The sequence below is a fragment of the Polyodon spathula genome, chromosome 13 (genome assembly GCF_017654505.1).
Source record: "Polyodon spathula isolate WHYD16114869_AA chromosome 13, ASM1765450v1, whole genome shotgun sequence".
NCBI lineage: Eukaryota > Metazoa > Chordata > Actinopteri > Acipenseriformes > Polyodontidae > Polyodon > Polyodon spathula.
The window spans coordinates 39,896,389-39,921,777 of NC_054546.1; the positions used below are offsets into that span (position 1 = coordinate 39,896,389).

General features: G+C 36.9%; 1 pseudogene; it reads left to right on the plus strand.

Annotated features, from left to right (window-relative positions):
• Positions 1-10,074: 10,074 nt before the first annotated feature.
• LOC121325325 lies at positions 10,075-20,171 on the plus strand (annotated as a pseudogene).
• The last annotated feature ends 5,218 nt before the right edge of the window (positions 20,172-25,389 follow it).

Genomic DNA, 25,389 nt, shown 5'->3' on the forward strand with positions numbered 1-25,389 from the left:
GCCTACTAGATATTCCCTGAGGACCCGAGCCCCAAGCACTGGATCCTATGCTGAAGCATCAGTGTGTACACTTGGCTAAAGATGATCCAGGCAAGGATGAAGATAATCTGATGCGTAGACCATCCACAAATGATATCACTGAGCTCAGCCAAGACAGATATTATGCAGCGACGTTGTCTACATACAAAACTGCTCTGTGATTTATGCGAGCAAGAAGCATTGGATATGGGATATAGGACGTCAGGAAAAAAAAAAAAAAGATGTTTAGGATCTACTTAATGGAATATAAATCCCGAAGAGTTATATGGAGCTGACATGGCTTTTATGTCACTTTAAAGTGACCTGTGAGATTCTGAAGTCCAGAAAAAGGAGCATCGTGAAATGCTGCAGGTGTTTTGCTTATCTGGCAGCTCAATACATACAATACAGATATTGCAGTATTTTTTATTTATAAAAATGTGAGAAGAAGCTGGATTGGACAATCATACATAAACGTAGCCTGTACTCAATTTGTGACAGTTTCTATACTGTTGCTTTTGACCACAACTGAAATTTCGATACAATATATACATAAATTCACAACTAATTACGTCACATTCATCATTCATTTTTGTCCTGTTTTCTATGATTTACTTAATGATTGAGAATGTACAATTTGCCTTTAACTTCCTAATCCTAATGTTTACGTCCTGTGTCTCTTTAGTTGAGATCAGTGGCACATCTATAAAGTGACAGGGGATAGCAGAATACCTGTTTAATTTGTTCATTATCTTTTTTTTTTAAAGTTAAATTCATGTGGAACTGTTGTTTGTTTGTTTGTTTGATTTTGTATGTATATCTATATATATATATATATATATATATATATATATATATATATATATATATATTATATAATCAGTTCTGGCCAGCTGCCCTAAATATATATATATATATATATATATATATATATATATATATATATATATATATATATATATATATAGATAGATAGATAGATAGATAGATAGATAGATAGATAGATAGATAGATATAGATATTAACAGCACAGTAAATAAAAGTAAGCACCTTCCATCTAAAATCATTTGTCTTGGACACGAGTATTTCCTCCACTACTGTGCCTAGACCGTCACTCCTGACAGATCCACACATTCTAACAATCTCATTGTAGATGCTCTTGTTCTGCCATTGCTGTGTAGTACAGAATCGTTGCATTGTCGTTGTAATGCTGTTGCATTTAAGATCACTTGGGAAATAATGTTCAATCATGCAACAAGTTTTGTCTTACAAATATACAGACAAGTCTGGTTATGTATTGTTGATTACATTTGTGCTTCATAACTCTCTTCAATAAAGCTAAAATTGAGCACATTATTGATTTCCCCTTTTTCAGCAAATGTTTATTTTACTTACATTGAGTTGAATTGGCATTTTGATTAAGGAAATTGGTTGCACAGGCTAACCTTTTGTGATTTAGTTGCCTCATTTTGAAACTGCTTTTCAAATTATCTGTAGCTATGTTATCTGTGGAAGAGCCTTGGTAGGTAATCAGAGAAATTAATTTTGCAAGGAGGGAATGTGAATAAGTCAATAATCAAACGATCGGTTTATATAAGCCAGGGTTCATTATAGCATGACAGTATCACTACTCTGATGCCATTCTATGGCAATTTTCATTGAAAATGTGCATGGAGTATTAATACAACTCTATCACGGTATCCAGCATATACTTATTAATATGCCTTACTATAGCAAATACATAAAATACGGCACAGCAAAGCAGAATTTTTCTATTAAAGCCTTAACTTTCAACCTGAAGCTTGAAGATACTATTTTATTTTGCATTACAAAATATGCCCATGAATACAAAATATCTTCAAAGTAAGGATTGTCTCCCCTGGTAAAGGCACGATTAAGTGGTGTGCAGGGAGAGCCACACAGAGCAACGCAGGGCTGTGTTCAATAAGCAGAGCGCCCCAGAGCATTACGTGGTTTTTTCTATTGAACGGCCTGCACACCGAGAGCACTGCGTAACAGTGAGAGTCGAGCTCAGAGCTGCCTCGTTGCAGGTCCAAAATGACCTGAATTATCAGTGCGGTGGCTGCAAATTAATTTTCAAACACAGATTTGTATGACCAACATGTGTGATAAGTAATATTTTTGTTGTCATTTTGGCTTTTTAAAAATGCTTGTGGAATTTTTTAAAGTGACAAAAGAAAACATGGACTATTTATAACTTGACAAATATGACTCATGCCTCACGATCCTAAACCAAAAAATGTGTCAATAACTTTACATTACAAAAATACAGCAGTAGTAATTACATTTAAATTGCAAAACTCGCTTAAGGCAACTGTTTTAATACACAGTGATGTATTGCCTGCTATTGTGAAACTGCTTGCTCCTAACAGACCGTTCAATAATATATGTTACGGGTGCCACGAGAGAGTGCTCTGCTACTGAATGCATTCCAGGTTTGCATGCTGGCTGCCCAAGTTGCCATAGGTGGTCTTTCTCGACAGGTGAACCTTTGCAAAGTTCATCTGTCAATCAACTTGCACATAATGCTGCTTGTTATCTGCTGGAAAACATCCATTACGATATTATTTGTAGGATTTGTCAGAAAGGTCACTACAGTCTGATGGTCCTTATGTACAGTTTGTTTTAAGTTTTATAATAATACATTGTTGACTTTAATTTAGAGTTTAGTGTTTTATAATTATTTAGATACATATGCTAGGGATACAGTTTTTAAAACGCCTACTCTCACCTGCTTAAATGACACCCAATATCCTAACAATTCAGTATACCTAAATATTTTTAATTAGTGTGCAAGAAATGCTCAACAGTAAGAGATACTGCAGTTAAGATTCCATTTAAAAGTTCTCCTACACTTAACATTTTTATTAATTCGTATCAATCACCCTTCAGTTTGAGGCTCAGAGGTTTTTGTGGATTGAGTCTTGTTCATAACTCACAGTTTTACACCTCGGCCTCTCACACGCAATTGAATTATGGCCCAAACCTTTGCAGACAGCAAATCAACAGGCGTCAAAGCCATAAATATAACATGTTGTATGAATGAGTCAGAAAATATTTACATCCAGGAGAGATGATGTGGCTCCCAGCTTGGCAGAGAACCAACTTTCTAAAGTAAACTGGCCAAAGGGATTTTCAAAATGTCAGAAAACCTTGCAAATAGAACACAGTGTACAAATTGTACTTCTTTGGAGTTTTTTTGTTTTGTTTTGTTTTTTTAAAGGAGATTGTGAAGCTGTTATATGAAGGTCAGACTTCGTATACCAACTTCCTTTTTTCCAATCTTGCAGGGAGGTGGGAGGGAGAAGATTTTTCACTAATATCGACTTACTTTGTTGAGCTAATTGCCATTAAAATGCATAATGAAATACTGTAGACTAATTGAGGGTGGGAAAAAAAGAACTTTTAGGAAAAGGAGTAGTCAAAACAAGCAATCTACTATACAAAATACACTAAACAAAAATATAAACACAACATGTAAAGTGTTGGTCCCATGTTTCATGAGCTGAAATAAAAGATCCCAGAAATTTTCCATATGCACAAAAAGCGTATTTCTCTCAAATTTTGTGCACAAATTTGTTTACATCCCGTTAGTGAGCATTTCTCCTTTGCCAAGATAATCCATCCACCTGACAAGTGTGGCATATCAAGAAGCTGATTAAACAGCATGATTATTACACAGGTGCACCTTGTGCTGGGGACAATAAAAGGCCACTCTAAAATGTGCAATTTTGTCAGATGTTCATTTCTTTACCATAAGCCGCCTCCAACGTCATTTTAGAGAATTTGGCAGTACGTCCAACCGGCCTCACAACCACAGACCACGTGTAACCACGCCAGCCCAGGACCTCCACATCCGGCTTCTTCACCTGCGGGATCGTCTGAGACCAACCACCCGGACAGCTGATGAAACTGTGGGTTTGCAAAAACGAAGAATTTCTGCACAAACTGCCAGAAACCGTCTCAGGGAAGCTCATCTGCATGCTCGTCGTCTTTACCAGGGTCTTGACCTGACTGCAGTTCGGTGTCATAACCGACTTCAGTGGGCAAATACTCACCTTCGATGGCCACTGGCACGCTGGAGAAGTGTGCTCTTCACAAATGAATCCCGGTTTCAACTGTACCGGGCAGATGGCAGACAGTGTGTATGGCATCGTGTGGGCGAACGGTTTGCTTATGTTTACGTTGTGAACAGAGTACCCCATGGTGACGGTGGGGTTATGGTATGGGCAGGCATAAGCTACGGACAACGAACACAATTGCATTTTATCAATGGCAATTTGAATGCACAGAGATACCATGAAGAGATCCTGAGGCCCATTGTGATGCCATTCATACGCCGCATCACCTCATTATTCAGCATGATGATGCACGGCCCCATGTCGCAAGGATTTGTACACAATTCCTGGAAGCTGAAAATGTCCCAGTTCTTCCATGGCCTGCATACTCACTAGACATGTCACCCATTGAGTATGTTTGTGATGCTCTGGATCGACGTGTACGACAGAGTGTTCCAGTTCCAATATCCAGCAACTTCGTGCAGCCATTGAAGAACAGTGGGACAACATTCCACAGGCCACAATCAACAGCCTGATCAACTCTAGATGTGTCGCGCTGCATGAGGCAAATGGTGGTCACAACAGATACTGACTGGTTTTCTGATCTATGCCCCTGCCTTTTGTTTTTTAAGGTATCTGTGACCAACAGATGCATATTTGTATTCCCACTCATTAGGGGCTAATTTATTTCAATTGACCGATTTCCTTATATGAACTGTAACTCAGTAAAATCTTTGAAATTGTTGCATGTTGTGTTTATATTTTTGTTCAGTGTACAAAAACACACAACTGGATATTGGACTGGGAACATATAGGAAAGATCTAAAGGTCTTAAAAATCATTTTTAATTGGTAAAAATCTATCTAGAAGCACAACAGCTTTAGTGCACTATGGTCATCACCACAATTGCTTAATACTTAGCATAGGTGGCTTGGGATTGAGAGCTCCTGGTTACATTCTCAGGCTAGATATCAATTTACTATGTAATCGGTGGCAATGCCTGTCTAGATATAGTAGATAAATGCTAGTTGCTAAGAAAAATCACCATGGGGACAATAGTGAGCGTTTCAGTCCCTTAGCTACTAAGGACTATATAAACTATATAAACCTCAAGGACATTGTCAGCAGTATTAGCCTTAGATTCTAAGCTTTATTGTCTAATACTTAGTAGAACTGGAACAGAGGAAAAAAAACATGCAGTAGATGACATTATGAGACATATTTATCTCATATTTAATTAAAAAAATTTTTTTTTTTAATTTAGTCGTCGCCAATGGTTTTTACCCTGGTTTTCTCCCCAATTTAGAATGCCCAATTATTATTACAACCCCTCGGCGACTCGGGGAATGGAGGCTGAAACATGCATCCTCCGAAACGTGTCCCTGCCAATCCAGCATTTTTCAAACTGTGGATCGACAGCGAAGCCACCAGACCTATAGTGCTGGAGGACAACACAGATCTGAATGGCTCCACTACAGACCCGCAGGCACCCTATCAGCCACAGGAGGCGCTGGTGCGCAGTGAACTGTGGATTGCCCTGCTGACCTAAGCCCTCCCTACCTGGTTGGCCAATTGTGTGCTTCCCCCTAAGAACCCTCGGTCACGGTTGGCAATGACATGGATTCTAACCTGTGATCTCCAGGCTATAGGGTGCATCTTGGACACCACACGGAGCGCCTTTACTGGATGCACCTCTCATGAGCTCCCTCATATTTAAATTTTGAAAGGACAATATAGAAAAACTTGAATAAAATAAATTTAAAAGAAATATGTACTGGTCTTGCAGCTTTTCCAACATTCACGAAACGCATTAGGAACCTCAACACATAACCTCAGTTTAATGTGAATTATATTGGAAGGATCTTGCTCTGGATAACTTGCAAATTTGGTTTGGCCTTATTTATCAGATTGTTATTTCAGTTAGTATGACTTGACATAAGCATGTATCACAACATTTAAACTTGCTTGCTTTTGCCACTGGGTCTCACCTTTTAGGACTCCAAAAACGCCTCAAAAACGCGGTGAATGCTAGGAAGAAGACAGGAACCCTTAGTCCAATGTCTTCTTGACTTATGGCGATGATTGTAGGAATTTGTCCGTCCATGTCTTTCTGCAAGTGTATGTAGAGTTTGTCTAGCTTCACGTTACACTCTAAAGAAGCCGTTCTCCTCAGTACCACTTGCCTTCCCTGGCCACATGTGAACGAGGTGCTGGAGGTGAAGGTGATTATGCAATGTAAAGGCGTCACCACTGCTCAGCAGGGATTTCAATTATTTAATGAAATCCTGAGAAATGGATTTGATATGTGAAAATATGTTCTGAATGAATGTATTATAAAAGGAATATCACAGAATGAAAGGCCATGTGGAGAATGCTTTGCACCGTGGCACTAATATTTCTAACTATGTATTGCCACACACCCTACAAGCAAGGGTCATAATTAACTTGAATATTGAAATCCTGATTGGAATTTAGTATATCAGATGTTATAGCTTTCCAATTGAATGCTGGCTACAAATAAGTGGATGCAAATTTCTGAAGTTGAAATCCATTACAGAATCAAAGGGGTCAGGCAAAGCAATTTTTACATTGTGTAATTCGTTTTTAATTACAGCCGGAGGGTTAGTAGTGTGGAATTTAAGTTTGTAAAATTTAGATTTTACAGTTTATTTTTTTATTTGTAATTGTGTTATAAAGAGACAGCTTCCTATAGTTCAGTAGTAACAGAAACATCCCAAAATTGAACAAAAAATCCTACGATGAAAAGACTGGTGATACTTCAAACCCCCACCCCCCTAAAAAAGAAAAAAAAAAACCTTTGCCCAGAAATAGCTGAAGTAAATTGGCCCAGTCACTTTGAGGAAATTCTTAGTGGAAAGCTTTGAACCATGCAATGCATATTTATTACTTCACAAGTTGGTATGCATACTAAAATGGTTTGACTATACTTAGTTAACTGTCTCTCATCGCAGGGACAGTCAGTCATGCAATAAATATTGAAAGCAGAATTGTTCTGGTCTCATTTCAGCAGGATCTCAGCTCAGTTCTGATGGATGCTCATTATTTTCCATTTCCTCTCATTTTATTGAATATTTTCTAGTCTATGGGAACAACATGTCTCCTACCAAATCGTTTTATGAGATATGTTAGCAGGATAGCTTTTATCTTCATTTTTATGATCTTTAAGAAAAATGGAATAAGTTCTAATGAAGCTTGTATAGATTACCCCCAGACCCTGTAGCCTTCATTTTGTGAGTTCAAAACAGTGAGTTCTGACTTTCTCTGCATGTCAGGCCAGGGTTATAGGTACAATCCATCTCCATATACACAGTAAAATGATTATTGATATAAATGATTATTGATATATTATTGATATAAATGATTACTAATACACCGGCACATGTTTTTGTATGTAAATAACATTTTCATCAGCCTTTTTTTTTTTTTTTTTTTTTTTTAATTATTATGGTTGCAATCAATCTGAGTAGCTCATATTGTACTCAAATATGGTTTAACTTTTTTTTACCTATTGATGTAGTCTTTGTTTACCTGAGTAAAGGAGCTGCTCTTCAGTTTTTATTGCCTGCCATATACATCATATGTTACATAGCCTAGATCAGCTCAAGAGTCCTTATATTAGCTTTATATTACAGCACGGCTGTGTATTACCAGGAAATCAAAAGAAAACGTAATTCCAAGATGCAGCTGGCTCTGACTTCTACAAAATCAACTGCTGTAGCTTTTTTATGTATGTTTTTAATTCTTTCATCAAATAAACAGTAGGCAGAGCTCCATCTTGGACCTTGAATACATTGTCAGTAGAGTTTGTATTGTGAGGCAGCTCTCCCAAGGATTTTGTTGTATTTATTTCTGAGCATCATTGTTTATTAAATTGATCTAATTAAGTAAATGGGATACCATGGAAGAGTAATATACTTGTAATCCTGCCTCTGGAAAACAAGTGAGGTGCTTGAGAAATGCAATCCCTTGTTCGCAATGTAGTGTGCATAAACAACCACAGCCATATGCTGTGTGCAGCCATTGATGATAGATCTAAAATCCAGAATAATTTGTAAATTCATGTTTCAAGGACCAGAACATGTTTATGTGACATTTATCTCATAGTCACAGATTCCCTGTTTGTTTCTCTATCTGGTCTTCATAAAGTTTCAATTACATCTCTTGAGCACGGCTGTCATTCTCCAACATTGGGCTTATTAATGCTGTCTTCTTTGTAAATCTATTCAACAGCCCTCAGAGGACTTTAAACTGGGGGGGGGGGGGGGGGGGGGGGGGGGGGGGGGGGGGGGGGGGGGGGGGGGGGGGGGTGTTGGGGGGGGGGCAAGGGGGGCAAATTCCCTTCCCTAATTGATTGGGGTATTGATGTAGTAGTGGCTGTAATGTATATAGTTCCCCATTTCCCCTTTTGTTCAAAACAGTTTTTAATGCTTCAACTATTGTCTAAATCATGTTTTTGTTGGACACATGTATGTAAGGTGCAGTAACTTGAAAAGCCACAAGGCAGATATCTCAAAAAAATTTCACAGACCTGGGTGTGAAAATTGAACTGATGCTGTGAAGATTAGCCTCAGCCAGATTTGCCAGGGTGAGAATTATCCTGTAACAACAGCGCTGGGTGCTGCGTTTGTATTTTAAAAGAGACATATCAGGCAGGCTTATTCAGAGCGCAATCATCGCCACTGGGTGTAGAAGGAAGTGAAACATGGAGAAACAAGAGAAGAGGAACGTAAAGACAAAACGTAACTGTATCTACATATCTAGAGTTATATTTAATGAATCAAATATTTATTAATGTTGTGTTTGTTTGTTTTTAGAGATAATGAAATATGCCTTCCTGCATCGATGGAAGAGGACATATCCAAATAGAGTTTTCTGAACCTTCTTTTTTGCCTATCAGACAGCGAATGCAGACATCGCCTCTGATTAACAAGCAAATTTAAGTTGATATCTGCCAGTTACTGCAGGCAGATCAGGAAAGAGATACGGGAAGATATAACGCATTGCCTGTTGCATTAAAGGTCATGGCTGTACTAACTTTTTTGTTAGTCAGCTGTAAGCGCTGAAGTACATGAAGTTACTGCAGCATTAGTGAAGCATGCAGGGCAATGTATTCAAGGCTTGTGACACCGTTTTGCAACCCAAGTACTATAATCAAGCCATCACCTCTGTTTGATCGGTCATTGACCATACATTTGGAATGTTAAAAATGCATTTCAGATGTTTGGATCAGTCATGTAGTAGGCCTACTGACACAGTTGGGCATCAGATTTCACCTCCCACTCGGCAGCAACTGACATAGCGCAAAGATACTGCATCGGATTACGCTTGCCCTGGGCACTGAATCTGTGCAAAATCTCTCTTGGGACAGACCACTCCCTGTAGCGCTACTGCAATGACTTTGAACGTTGCCCTTGCGCTTGCCGCCATGCTATCAAAATAGGGCTATGGGCTTTTCTCTTAACTATTATTACGTTAATAATAGACCACAGAGCCGTTGCCATCCTCTGCTGCCTTCAGTCATATTTGGTAAACACCAAGCAAATATAATAACTTTTTGTTTGTGTGTGTGAAATACAATAATGTGTGTGTAATGCAACAGATGTCACAGTGCTAGTAAGTATGCAGACTCAATTAAAAACAGTTCAAATTATTCATTATGCACTCATATGTGTTGCACTGCTTCATTTGTTGCATTGTCACATCTAAGTTTAAAAAAAAGTAATTTGAAAGTCTTCAGCTAAGTTCAGAAATTGTATGCTTTCTCCATTTTTTATATTTATAAACAGCAATTTTAAAATCACTGCATTTTCAAAACATGAAAAGCCCTTCTTCCAGGACTTCTTCATTATACAGCCCTCAACTTTCGCTCCAGGCTTTGTAATATCTACATTAATCTATTTTTATTGGACGTTGTGAAGAGTAACAGGAAAAACAAAGGGTACTGTGCTGTGTCAGCATGGACAGCAAGGAGAGAAAGGAAAATAAGGTAATAAGGCAGACAGAGTGCAAAAACTGATGACAAACCCGACTGAAAAAAAAATGGAGGCTAGCGGAAAAGAAGTTGGAAAATAAAATCAAGTGGAGATGATTGTTTTGTTCCCCCTTTGTAATAATTAGATGAACCATCAAGGGTGATACAAGAGCATGGTTTGCCCATTTAATCTGTCTTAATCTGTCATCTGAAAATGCAAGATCCATTTCGGGTTTGTTGTGAATTAATACCCAATTTAGTTGCCCAGCCTAGTTTTTTCAGAAAAGTAATGTCGAGAGCAGATATTTTGTACTACTCCTTTCAACATCTTTGAGTCAGATTACTTATTTCACTCTTGCTTTTTGATCCCTCTACAGTCGTTGCCGTGATAGTATATTCACACCAGAACCCGTGTCATGTATTATGGTCTATTGCAAAATCCTGAATTACCAGTTAAGGTGTTATCTTCTATTATATTTTCTCATTGCAAAAACAAAACAATATCTCGAGGTTTTTGCTTAAATTGCCTGACTTACTGGTGAAAATGAGTGAAATAGTTGACCCAAAACTACTCTTTAGTTGTATGCTGCCAAAAATGGATTTAAAATCTGAGAAAACTGTGTCACCATGTGTGTCACATTTTATTCTCTACAGTATAACGGGAATCTCAATTGACAGGGTAAAATGAAAAGATCCTTATAGTGCTTTAAGGCACAATTAATTCTAATTCTACAGAATCCTTAGTGTACTCTCTTGTACAAGTTTGCCTAGATTGAAAATTAAGAAACATAGCCAATGAGACAATATAAGTTTATGGAAATCACCTTGGCCGACACATTGGCCTTCAGATCTGGAAAGTTGTTACCTCTCATATATTCAGCTGTGCGTAGAGTCTTAATCTGCTGTACTTCATATCCCTTCAAATTCAAAGAGAGGATTTGCAAATTCTCCCTTCGGAGGTATTTAGAATTATTGTGGCTGGTTTCCGTGTGCCATATTTCCCCAATATTTAAGGTCAGATTTATCAAAATACCAAATGCCATTTTCTTTAATTAAAATAAAACAATTATACTTACAAAGCCATCAGCGCACAACTGCTGAGGTTAATTTAAGGACTCAGGTGTGTGCGTATGTTGTATATTACTTGTTAGATAACTTGCAATACTTCCAAATATTAAAAGAGATCACTGTTCTTAGACTGATAAAAACAAACTACAGAAGATGTAGGCAAGCTACTGGCCCCTGGAGGACAAAAGAGGTTACTTTTTCTTGACCCCCATTTTCATCATTTTATGAAATGGATTTACAAAATGAATTTAGCAGACTAAATGTTTTTTTGTTGTTGTTGTTTTTGTTTTTTTTTTATGAGTGAGAGGCACTTGCAGGCAAAAACACCCTTTGCCTTGGGTTTAGTAAAACTAGGTCACCCATTAGTGGTAGCCTATTTGTAAGAAGAATCGTCATATTGTTCAAGGACAAGTGTTTTTGTCTGTTCTACTTTCGAGAACCAGCAGATACTGTAGATTAAATGATGCACCATCTGTTTAAAAACAGGATACAGGAATTATGGGCATTCCCAACAAAACTACAACAAATATTTCATGTTGTGTAATCTGCTGTGTGGTTTCGATGATCAGCCAGCTATAGATATTTGCAGAAATGTCTCAGAAAATTATAAACCAGCCACTTATAAACCTTATCTCAAATTGTTTGGTTAGATAGAACATCATGCACTTAGCTTTTTCACACTTGCAATATATATATATATATATATATATATATATATATATATATATATATATATATATATATATTCTGTTTCAAAGATTCTATGCTTCTTTTTTTTGTAGCACTTCTTACAAACAGTTCTGAAGTCACGTTTGTACTGTTATTCATTCAATTCACTGTCCATGCAAGTTATTGTCTCTTCAAATAATATTAAAGAAAGTCCACACTGATGCACCCAACATATTAGGCTTTATTTTTTATACTGTTCTTATCTTTAGTCACTGAGCAATGGCATAGCTGGGGTGGTGGTTTTAGGGGTTTGAACCCACTTCGAAATTAATTATTCAACGACACAGGAGAGAAAAAATGCCAACCACTTGCGACACTGTACCCCCCCCCCAGCCAATGTAAGCTCTGACCTGCCTGCCTGAGCACATGTCAAAAAAAAATACATTTAAACACATATCTAGTTGTGATTGGGCCCAACCTTCGACTCCTTTGATTGGACAACAGGTGTACACTCACTGCTATTACGGCCTAGAGGTAAGGGTGTTGGATTCCAAAGTTTCTGGAGTCGATTCCAGAATCGATTCTTAATTTGAGAATTTTAGTAATACTGTTTGTGACTGCAGGTCGGCTCTATGCAAAACATGCCAACCCCCCCACCCCCACCCCCCCTGTAAAGAATCGACTCTTCATCCTTGGAATCAATTCGCAAAATTTCGCAAAAAGATTGGAGCCCTGTGTTATCTGTTTTTTTTTTCTTTTGTTTTGGTTTGTTTTTTTTTAATATGGTTTCAATTGCTATTTGATTATGCACCTCTGCAGGCAGATAAACAGGAGTAGAAAATTATATTCTCCCCAGCTGCTTCCTAGTTTGAAACTTGCCAGCCACCTGCGATTATAGAGGGATTCTCCCTGTTTTATGCAGTCTGTGTAGGTCTTGCATTACTCTAGATTAATTATTCATCACAGACAGAGTTATTTCCAACCAAGGTTGCATCAGAGTAATTGTTTCATGAAATATCCCAGAAAAGTAGTCAACGCATTCTATGTCTTCTGTTGACAGAGTTCATATTAGTGTTATCCCTGCCCCTCATTGAGTATTCCAATAAAGAATATAAGGGGGAGGGTAGATCTTCTGTAAAGCTGCTATGTGGCAAACACAGAGAATACCTGCAGTCTGAAAAGTTGATTTCTAAGCTGGAGCTGTGTGGGTTTATCCAAGGACAAAAGCGTCAGAAGCAGCTAGCTTATTAATAATTGAGACGCATATCTTCTATTAATGAAGCTTCACCTTCAAGAGAGAAATGACGTTTGGTAAGCATCGGCTCATTGACAAGTCAGCTCTTGTAAAAGGTCAGGCCACATGCTTTTTTTATTCTCAAGCTTTCTAACGTACTCCCTCTTAAAACCTTCGAGACAGCCAGAGGTTTCAACCAACAGATGAGAAGATGTCTAAAATTGATTGCCTTCAAATTTTTTTTTTCCAACTGTCTACCTCCAAAATGAATTAAAACTGCCAAACTGTAGTTACTGCTGGTGAAGATGTTGTTGGACCGTTTCCTCCAGAAGCCTTATTGTTTCTTTCTTTTTTATGTCAAACATCTTGCAAAAATCTTTTTGCACCACTAACTCTAGGCCTAACCCTTTTTCTGATACAATTGTGTAAAAAGATGTAAACATTGTAACTATGCATAATAAAATTGTAATTATGTGTCCATACATGTGTATCTACTAAGTAACTACTATGGAAATACACAGTAATCAGAGGCACTTCATGTAAAGTGTTACTCAAAAAGTATGTCTACCCCTCTACTGAACTTGGCTATGAATTGTCATATCCCTGTTGACATAGCTGTGGCACAGCTGGGTCAATATCTACCCACATGCACACACACATTACATTCTGCCAACGTGTTCATGTGTTTGCGTGCCAATGCAAGTGATAAGAAAGGAGAAGGTTGACAAAAACAGATACAGGGCAGCGAGAAATAGTTTTATGGTTGACATGTAGTTTTGTTTTGTTTTTTTCTCCAGTTCCAAAGTTTAGGGAAAAACCAGGAACCGATTGTTTATGGCGTAAATGTCAAGACCCTGAAGGGGGTATAATTCTGGTCACAGACTGAATATGTCTACCAAGGAATACATGCGTATTAACAGAGAGAAAAACTATAGGCCATGGTTGGAAAATGACTCATATTAAGAGGCCTTAAACCACCTATGCACAGATCCAACCCGACACTTAGTTGTGATAGTGATCTGGTCTTGTCCATAAGAAGTAAACTGTTTTTCCAAAAGGTTTCCTTACTTAAACCTAAATAAAGGTAAAAAAAATTAGTACATAATAACATCTATCTTACTTGCTTAAAATACAGACCTAAAATTTGACCTACAGAATTCTGCCATGATAAAGAGTACTGTAGCTGGTTTTATTAGTTTGAAATAATAGCCTACTTTTTTTATGTAACAGCGGCCTCTGGTGGTAGCTCTTAAGAACTACACTGTCTACAATAGACCCATGCACTTACAGTATGTATGGGGGTGCACGTGTATGCAAGACAACATAGTATTTTAGAAAACTGTTTGAAACTGAAGAAACTGAAGATCTATTACAGTTCCAACTTCAAGGCTGATCTGCCATACTGTTGTATACCACTATATATCTGTAAATGGCTATGAAACCAAAATAGTAACAAAAAACACCATATACAGTACTAAGTACAAGCTTACACGTCTATATGCCTATACAGTATTGTGTAAAAGAGCCTAAAATGTAAAGACTTTCTATGATCACCATAAGGGAATATAATGTAAAATGTGGCCAGCATAAAATAATGTTTTGTTATCTACTTAGGCTAGTGAGATGCAGCTCTGGACACAGATAAAGAATGAACTGTACTTGACAATAGGATGGTATTGCTGGAGGCTGAAGATATTCATCTTTACATCTGCAAGACTGCTGCAACACACTTTGATATGATTCTCATATCTCCAGCAGGACTCTGTGAGCTTAACATTCGAAAGCCAGATAAATACGTTTTTTGTTTTTTTTCTCTCCCCCGTGAAATAAAATACAAGCCAATGCAATCTTACAAATAAATGAAAAGTGATCAGAATAACAATGTCACACATACACTGTTTTGCATATCACTGTCACAGGCCTACTATAATAAATGTATGTAGGGATTAATTGTTTTATGCTAGTAAGAGATTCTTATACACATCATTCACACCATACAAAACGTAAAATGGCAGCCCACTTGTGACTGACGGTTGCTTTGATTTGTGAAATTATATAAACAAAGCTGTCATACTGAATTAAAATGAAGAGCTGATACAGTTTGCCGTAACTCTTTGCAGCTACCTACTCGTTTTTTTGTCATGGGAGGTTCATTATAAAAACTCTTATTTAAACTGACACTGACGTTGATATTGATTAATGCTGTTTTAGAAATTGTTTTTTATAGCCTGACTGAGACAAAGAGAAAGTTGACATCTGAGGGGCTAAAGGAGAAATGTCTTTACAGGACAATTAGATCATAACAACAACTGTTAACATACTAAGTGTTCAACACAATTTTAAATACAGTACTGAATTTTCAGTGTCGCTGCAACCATTACTATTTAGGAGAGCAAAAGATAAACGGACGTCTGTTCCCACAGTCCCATCCCACGAGAGTTCAATGGCTAATGCATCGCTCCTTGTGAGCCCTCTGTCAAGGTCAGCAAAAGACTAGGTTTCAAACTAGCGAGCTCTTGATCGTATGGCTCTCCATGCACTCCAACAATGCATTTACTAGTTGAGCCATTAGGGACTCCAGTTGCAAGATACTGTCCTGTTTGTATTGAAGGCATGCCATGATTCTGGGGGTGAGGCTACAGTCTCCCTTCCCTATCAGTATTGGTTTGTCTTTCCCACAATGTCCTGAAGTTCTTTCTCTCCTTCTCCTCTTTGCCTTCTTTGCAGTGACATCTCCCTTCCGAGGGGGGGGGGGGGGGGGGGGGGGTTGATGCTCCATCACCTGGTTTTGTGTGACCCCTGACAGCTAAACTGTCTAAATCATTACCACATCCAGTCCACAATTCTTAGCTGAGTGTTGTCTTGCCCTTTGACTCTCAAGCACAGCAGTTGTTCCTGGTACAATATGTACTTTTTATTATTACATTAAATTTTAAAAGATGAGTTCGCCAGGCTACCTGAGTTCAAATAGTTTGTTATTTGTTATAAGACACGTTGATGATAAAGGGCCATGTTTTCAGGAGCTGGCACAAGGTTGTTCTTCATGATGACAAGAGAAGAAAATTCAGCTCAACCTGCAGGTGATTGTGGAATAGTTTTCCTGAAGCTATGAAAAATAACAAGTGGCGGCATTTTCCAGTGGAGACATTGTTTTTTTTTTTCTGTTAAGGGATCAAAGCATCACCAATCACTGCAGCAAAGTCGGTCAATACAAAAAAATGACCATCATCAAAATAATACATATTATTGTATTCAATGTGCAAGTTGCGAGCATGTTTAAAAACACATGCTTTTGATTTAATACGCAATTTTAAGTGTTTCACTGTGTTTGATTATGATCAAACCTACTTTTATCCATGACTTTGAAACAGTTGATAGATATATAGCTTTATTTGGTAATGCTGTGAAACAGTGTGTTTGGACAGAATATAGAGTGCAAGGATTTAGCAAAGACAAAAAAAATGAAATCAGCTCAGACCACCTTCTAATAATCTATCTGAGCATATCCAAACAAAACTAACCTTTACATTGTTTGGACCAGTCATACAAACAGCAGTTCACCTTGAAAAACCCTTTCTTTTTTAAGCTTTTAAGCCCAGTCCTGTCCTTATCAATATTATGTTTTCAAGGTCTCTGTGACCTTTACATACTGTATTTGTTTATCATCCCTATCTTTTATTTACAGTCACACAGTCTTCACATAAACCTCAATCCTGCTTCCAGCATCACTCTGATCTATTCCACCTGTTATGACACGGTGTTAATAACGTCACCCTCGGCACACATAACACTGCTCGTTCTTGCAGGATCCAATAGGATACAGCTGTAGCTTTGTTAAATATGTTCCCATGAAGTTATGCTGCTACTCAGTATTCAAAATTTAAATCGAGAGGTAGGTATGCGTCTTCTGCGGATGTCAGTATTATAAACTAATCAGCTGCTTGGAGGAGATCCACTATATTCTCCCCTCGAACACATGTTTTCTTCAAGTAACCTTGGCTAAGGGAGTTTCAACGTTTAGAGAGAGTACACACCTCTCAATCTCAGTCTAGCATGCATGCTATAGATTTGTAATGCATAGAACACGGCCATTAAATGGCATGTTTCAATCAAGTAAGCTGCTGTAAAAATAATATGTATTAATCAGTGCACCCACATACAGAGAGTGCTCATAATTGCGTATTAGTACCATAAAGGTTCAGATATTGTAGTGCAGTTATCGTGATCACGTCGTAGAGTATGGCAGACAGACAGGCTGATGCTCGGACGAAAATTTCGATGTAAATTTCACACATTTTCCCGTTGCATTTGGGTCGCCATGGGGATCAATTAAATTGCGAGAGATTAAAACAATCATACAAAAATGCTACACTCTTTCCTCTAATTAATGTTACTTCTTCGTTAGATATTAGATTTGTTTCACGGATGAATACATTGAGTTATAACAAAATAATAACATTTAAAAAAAAACAAAAAAAACAGTATTTGCTATCATACCAGTGATCAATACTGTTGACTATATTGTATTTTATCAAATTTGTAAATAACACACTGAATTCGGTGCTCATGTTTTGTGAAAATAACGTATGAACAAGTGACTGCTAATTGTTTCCAACAGTTAGTGATTGCCAGTGATTGCTCTTTCAGTCTTAATCTCTTATCAAACATATCTGTGCTGTACTGCTCACGTCTGTGCGTTATTACGCGCCGGGGAAGTAAACACAAACACGTTCTATTCCAGAGTTGGCCTTTTATTTATTTATTTTAAACCAGAAAGAAAGAAAATCGAAACACAGTGCAGCGTAAATTTGCGTTGTTGTTTGTGTACAATACACAAAATGATCTGTGTATATGCTGGTTATATTTTTTTAATGATTATAGTAGTATTTGCCGCATGATTAATTTAATATAAACTGTTACAGCGTTCCTATTAATTTTACAGAATATTACCGGAAAGTTTTAATCACACTAGTAAACAACATGCATTTACTAAGGCAATATGGCAAATTAACGTATCCATTTGAATGTATTTTTATATAACCCGTCAGTACCTCGCTATGGTAATGAACAACTGACACTAGAAACCTGTGTGAATCGTTTTGTATTCAATCGTTGTGACTGTTGAGGGCTCTGTCTAATTATTCATCGGTGATGTGTGCTTAAATATACCGCTTAATCAAGTCAACAGACTGGATATTCAGGTATAATGCCTTTGCCAGATTGGCACTGTCTGTGTTTTGCTGCCCTCTGTTGTACGTTTATGTTTGTGTGTAATGGAGATCATCTTTATTCTTGGGTTATGTAAAATCTAATAATAATAATAATAATAATAATAATAATAATGCTTGTCTTACCAATATATGTAACATGACTTTTCAAAACTATTATTAACCATCCTCAAATGTGTTCATTATTCTCTATTTACACTGATGTTAAGACATTTTTCAATGTTCTTTTGCGGGGGGCGGGAGGTTATACAACGATGGAATCAACCCGCCCATACAGAACTTCATGTCATATATGCATTTAAAAATATGTGGTATGCACTTAAAACATTAATATGTATGATACTTTTTTATTGTAATTACCTGAAAAAGATTCGGGTACCTGGGTCTGGATTTTCAACTCATGCTTTATGAGAACCATGAAGTTTTTTTTTTTGTTGTTGTTTGTTTAGTTTTTTTGTATTTTAATGTTGTCTATCTCTGTAGCTTCATGGGCCCAAGCAGGTAGAGGCCTTTGTGAATTCCTTTCTGAAGCATAGGATGCCAGGGCTAGAAGCCAGTGACACCCAGAAGCATTTGCAACAGAAGGCTGTGGTTCTGAAGCGTGCATTCGAGAAGAAAAATTAAAAAAACCAGAGTAGGAAAACCAAGCGCCTGAGTGCCAAAGAGAGAAGGGAAATTAAAATATTTGAGCTTAAACCAGAACAACAGAAGTCAGTGCTTTATATTGTGTGAACGTTTGATCACCAGAACCTAGTAAGATATGACCCAAAATGAATACATGCATTTTTCTTTCTGTAATAGTTAGCTGATAAATGGGATCATTTATTATCCAACATAAATGATCACCTTGACAACATTTTGGGATCAGTTAGCTACTAGGTTCCAGACAAGTATTGATGGTCCATATGGCTTAGAAAGGGCTAGACTGGAACCACCAGAAACTGAATTAAAACATTCCTGTCTGACACTGACTCACACAACTTAATGATCCTAGTCCAGCAAGTGTTTTCAGATATAGTATTTGTTTTGTTATTTTTTTTACAGATACGAGCTGTTCTTGCCATTGCATGAGTTATGAAAGCAGTACATACGTGATAATGGACTAGGACCACAGTGTAAGCCATGTGTGCATATGTGAAACTAAAAATCAGAATGGTTGTTTCTTATAACTGTCGATTAACTAACATTGGTATGTTGTTTATCCTCTAATACAGGCAGTAAGTATTCTAGTGAAATGTTTGGAATTGTTGGAATTTCAAGAAACTTCATAGTTGTTTGGTCTATAATATGTGTCCTTTTGTATTTGAATTTATTAAGTATTTATGGCTGTGTCATTATGTTCTTTTCTTTAGTCAGCCCACGATGATCCAAACAAAGTTAATAAAGGCAGATTTCCACGGTGCTGTTGTAACAGGTAAAATGTATTTATAGTGTCAGTTAGTGTTACTACACTTTGTATTTTACAGGAATAATGCAGAACATTTTTATTTACCCAAGCTGTAAAAACTGAACTGTGTAGACCCCTTGTGCCTATTTAATATTTCTCTTATTTTCACAGTGGTAAAGTCAAAATGCCTTCCTATGTGGGCACTGTAGGCATCATTCTGCAAGAACTGAAGCACAGGTTCAAGGTTATTACTAAAGATGACAAATTAAAAGGTGCATATTGTCAAAAAAAAGGATGCTTATTTTGTAGTGATCATCATCCGATTACCACAAAAACTATTGAATTTTCTCTTTCTCAAGTCATTCCAAAGTGCAACAGCGTGTTCAGTGTGGAAATTGATGGATTTGTTTCCCATATCCACGGCAGCAAGTTCCAGCTAAGATCAAGCGAGCGTTCAGCTAAGAAATTTAAAGTGAAAGGAACCCTAAACCTTTAATCAGGTGCCAGCGAAGCTGAAGCAGACTCAGTATATGTTACCAGTTCCCCCGCAGAGACTAATGGAAATAGATTTGCTTCTGCCAGATGGGGTATAAAAGGAAATTGGCTACCTGGAAAAATATATTGATTGGCATGTCTCTGGAGAAATATTTTATTCCAAACTGTTCATTTCACTTTGTACTTTTAATTTCCACCATTAAATGCTAATCAGATTACATCCAGTAATTAGCACTCTTTTTTGTAAGTGGCAACCAAGCGTTGCAGTGTATGCACCATTTAAGTTAACCCTGTAACCATAAGGCATGAGGAAAACTGGAATTAAATGGTGTGAATTGTAAAATATCTCTATCCTAGGTGGACCACAACAAAAGCACAACTACAGTCAAGCAGCTCATGGGACCACCTTTATTTAGCGACCACCTGGACTAAGTGTCATTTAAAATTCCTCCCAATGATATGTGTGTTTTTATTTAACTGTATTAAGTGACCACCTGTCTAACGTGACCAGCGACCACAATTCTCTTACCCAGCAACAGACTCAAACCTGTACTAAGCACCCTTACACGGCTATTGTTATAAGAAAAATATGGTTTTGAATGCTATGTCCTAAATGTAAAGAGAAAACGTGGAGGTACGCAAGGTCCTCCCTAGATATCAGAATTAAAGTTATTAAACTTTAATCAGAAAACCAGAAAAATTGCTTAAAAATTCGGCACTAAAATGACGCATATACAGCATTTTGAAATGGAAAGAAATAGGGTTTGAAGTTTTAGGTTTTTACTTTTGGTCACGTGACTGTGTTTTGAGCCGATTCAGTATCTTAATTAAACTAAACAAAGTCGCTTCTTTTTACCTTGATGTCGTGATTGACTTGCTGATTCTGTTTCACCTTCATTGTTCGAACACAAAAGCATACAATGACATTAATCTCTCCCCCCTGATGCTACTTTAACTTGAATTTCCTTCTTGCGTTTCGTTCTCGCTTCCAGTGTGTCCGTTTCGTGTAGTGGTGTTCTTTCTCGCTAATTTAACAGAATGTTCTTAAGACTTAATGGCAAACTGTTAAAAAGAAAATAAACACCGCAAAATTCAAGCCATACTTGTAAGAGTGTGAAAACAGTTTGCGCTGTAATCGAAAAAGATCTTCAGCTAATGCTGGCGTCGGTTTCAGGATGCAATGAATCAAAACATACCTGAAAGGCAGACGCTGGCATTGAAATTTGCAAAGGATTTAAAAATTTTGTGTGACCTGAGACAGGCAAGCATTCATTACTTTAACAAAATAATTTGTTTTGTAAATGCATTATCTAAATAAATGTTATTAAATTGAATACTTCCTTTTGTTCATATTACATCTTCTGGCTTTTACAGTGTATGTGAGACATACATAAATACAGGAAGGCATGTCGGAGGAAATTCCTAAGTTATGGGCCCTCTTTTAAGAGACCACCTGTATTAAGAGACCACTATTAGACGTTCTTTCATTGCTGTCACTAATCGAGTGCAAACTTAGTTTTTGTTTTTTCTTGCTGTCGACATGCAATGCTGTGTAAATCCACTAGATGGCATTTGAATACACTTTTCTCTCAAAAGATGTTCTGCACTCATATAAGTGCACAGTGCCTTCAATAAGTACAACTATATTAAACTACGGAGAAAAAAAAAAAGCTTTGGCGTTAATAAACAATGTTTACTGATTTACATTGCAACAAGATTAAATATAACCTTTCTTTAAAAAGGGAAATTAATGCAAGACCCACATAAAGCAGGACATTTTGAGTTCAGTGTATAGAACAGTACTAAGCGGCTTGCTGTTTATCTACACTGAATAAATTGAGATGTGATGTTTTATGAGCAAGGTTGCACAGCCCATACGGATAGTGCCTGCAGAGTTGACAATATTTGTCAGCAGTGCAGAATAGCACAGTCAAGCCAGAATCATGCTAATTGGTTTACAAATGCAGCCAGAACAACAAAGTTAACATCCAAAGTTTTGGTGTTATTTTGCCACTTAATCTATCTGAAGTTATGCCTTCGGAGAAAAATTAAAGCAAGATAAGATTTTAATATTATGCAGATTGATGTGAAAACTCACACATAAGCTATATGTATTTTGGATTTTTATTTATTTTAAAAAATAGATAAGACTGGTTATCAGATAGATAGATATTCCATTACATTGTCTACTCTAGACCTATGCATTTTTAGAAGTTTCTATTGAGACATATTTGGAAAGACGGTAGAACATTTTGCTGCTCTCTTTTGTCATGTATGGCCAATTTGCTAGACAACCTGCATAAATCTCCCTCTGTATGTTAGGACAAAACTACGGGTCATGTTAGTTAACTTAAGATGCACCAATAAATGATTTATAACAACAACAACAACAAATCTTCAGAGGTGTCCCATCTAGCCAATTCTAGTCTTAGACAACAGTGTCAATCCATGCAAAGTGGACTGGAATTCTCACCATTGATCTGATGGTCAGTGATTGTAGTTTTTAAATTAAAAAAAAAAAAAAAAAAAAAAAAAAACATTAAATACATCATATAAAAGCTTTGTTCAAGTCCTTTGACAGCTTTTGTGAAATGCCTTGAATTTTTTAAAGTGTAATTCTCCAAATACAGATTGCAAAATCCCCTTCCCTCTTTTTTATAAATAATTCCTAAAGTGTTTTTGGAATCTCTGGGGCTTTCTTGTTGCTGCTTACGCTCATGACGATAATCTTGCGCAATACAACGCTCAACTGGTGAAACCGGTAACAAGTTTGTAGCAATAGTGCTAATCTGTGCATATGTCAGCAGGCATGATAATCAATTAAACCCCTAAGAATCCTACATTCAGTGACTATATTTCAGATGGTTAACTGCCTTTAACCCCCCTAAGGTATACAAGGAATTGAGCACTTGCTGTTCAAACGGTTTCTTCTTAAACTACATTTAAGAGTGACTCAAATATCACAAGGAAACTGACAATTTGGAAGACCAGGTCCAACATTTCATTGAATTTAAACTGTTTCATACACCTCACTGCAAAAATAAGAAAGTTAGCGTCATTTTTATTTGTGGGACACACATGTCCCTTGAAGGGTTAAAGGTTTGAAAACCAGAATAGTGAGGGAGAGATGCTTGTATAGCACTCAATTTTTAGTTGCTGTTATACTCTGCATACTTTTACTTTGTGACATGATTTTACTTTGTGACATGCCAAATTACTCCTCTCCCTTTCCCCCAGGTACACCCTCACTATCAGACCGCTTTTAGAAAGCCTGCAGTGCTGTTGAATAGTATGCAGGATTTATGATTACCAAAATCGGTGAACAGATGATGTCAAACCAGATTTTTAAAAAATTCACAAAAGTAAACAAGGAAGTAGATTATGCAAGATTATGCCAGTATAAAATAAAATATCCTTCAAATAAGATAACAAATCAGTTGTTTCTGAAAACACTCAAGACATGGACAGTTCATGTTGAACCTGTTTCAAACAACAGCTAGGGCTGGTCTAATGGTACTTTCCCAGGTTAGTCAAACGTTTTGTAAAGTAAAAGGATGTAAACTTCATTGTGCATAGTATATAACACCAATTAAACCAGATAAGGTGCAGAGTATTCCACGTCTCAGGATATTTATAAATAATATATATATATATATATATATATATATAATATATATATATATATATATATATCTATATATCTGTTTTGGCCTAAATAAAGATGAACCATGGTAAAAGTAAAAGTGTAGTTTTTTTAAGCACATTGATTAAAAAAAATGAAAACATAAAAAAACACTGTCAAGTATGGTAGAAGTGGGGTATACAAGTATGAGAAAACCTTTTATGTGTGGTCCACTCTGCAGATGTGCTTGTGCATTCACCCTGATCATCTGTGGGTTAAAAAAAGTCAGGTATGAGAATTAAGTTTTGTTTACGTTCAGTGTGGGTTAGAGAGCAGCGGCTCTAGTGGTCTGAGTATATGCACTTATGTCTGGCTTCACGTATGACTAGGCTGTAAAAGACAAAATGTTGAAGACAATGAATTCAAGCAGGCAACTTGTTTTCTCCTGAACAAGAACCTTGAAAACATATTGTAGGGTCTGAACGGTTTCATCCACCTGTCAGGAAGCTCCATTAAAGCCAACCATTATACAGTGGATGACTGAAACATTCAAATAGAAAGTCTAGCTTTAAAAGTAAATGACATTGACAAGGTAAATAAAGGTGTAATGTAATTTAAAGAATTGCAGATTTAAAATGGCCATGAAGTCAATGTTTACCAGTTTCTAATTAGAATAAACATTGATTAGATTACACATACCTTGGTAGCTGAGCTTGAATGATGCGGTCAACTACCAAACAGTAATAACCTTTGTCTTTAATTTCTTTTAAATCATGCAGACTTCCTTGTAGCAGCAGGGCAGTCTACGTTACAGTTCAGGGAATTTCTGTAGTTTGTCTGTAAACCCTTGCCCTGGTGAGTTTACTTTAAATCGTAGCTGAAAATAAAAGGTATTGAAAACTCCCCCTTGCAGCAGTGGTTCAGCTCCACAATGAATCCTAGAACCTCACAACAGAACTCCTAATGTTCTGAACCAAACCTTATGAAGTGACCAGTTGAGCACTTTAATCTCTTTTAAATCTTGCTGGCTTCCTTATAGCAGCAGGGCAGTCTACGTTACAGTTTGGGGAATTTCTTCCGTAGTTTGTCACTTATGTAAACCCTTGACCAGTTGAGCACACATACCCTATTCACAAAGTGTTGTTAAACATTTCCCTCCATAGCTGTTGGCCATGTCTTCACATATTGATTATGAATTGAGTGGGAAACACTTTCTATATTCAATAGACTATGAATTATTTTACTCTCTCTCTCTCTCTCTCTCTCTCTCTCTCTCTCTCTCTCTCTCTCTCTCTCTCTCTCTCTCTCTCTCTCTCTCTCTCTATATATATATATATATAATATATATATATATAATATATTATATATATATATATATATATACGGTATGCCTAGGGATCCTACATAACTTCGAGGATGTATTGAAGCTCAGTATTCGATAAGCTTCAGAGAATGGCTGAAATTGAAAAGGTTTTTAATCCCTATAGTCAAAAAACACTGCATGAAGTTACAATAAATATTTTAATATTGTTACAGCTGTTATGTGTTTTGATATTAGTTACTTGTATTGAAGCAAGCCTATTTCTTGATTACAGTA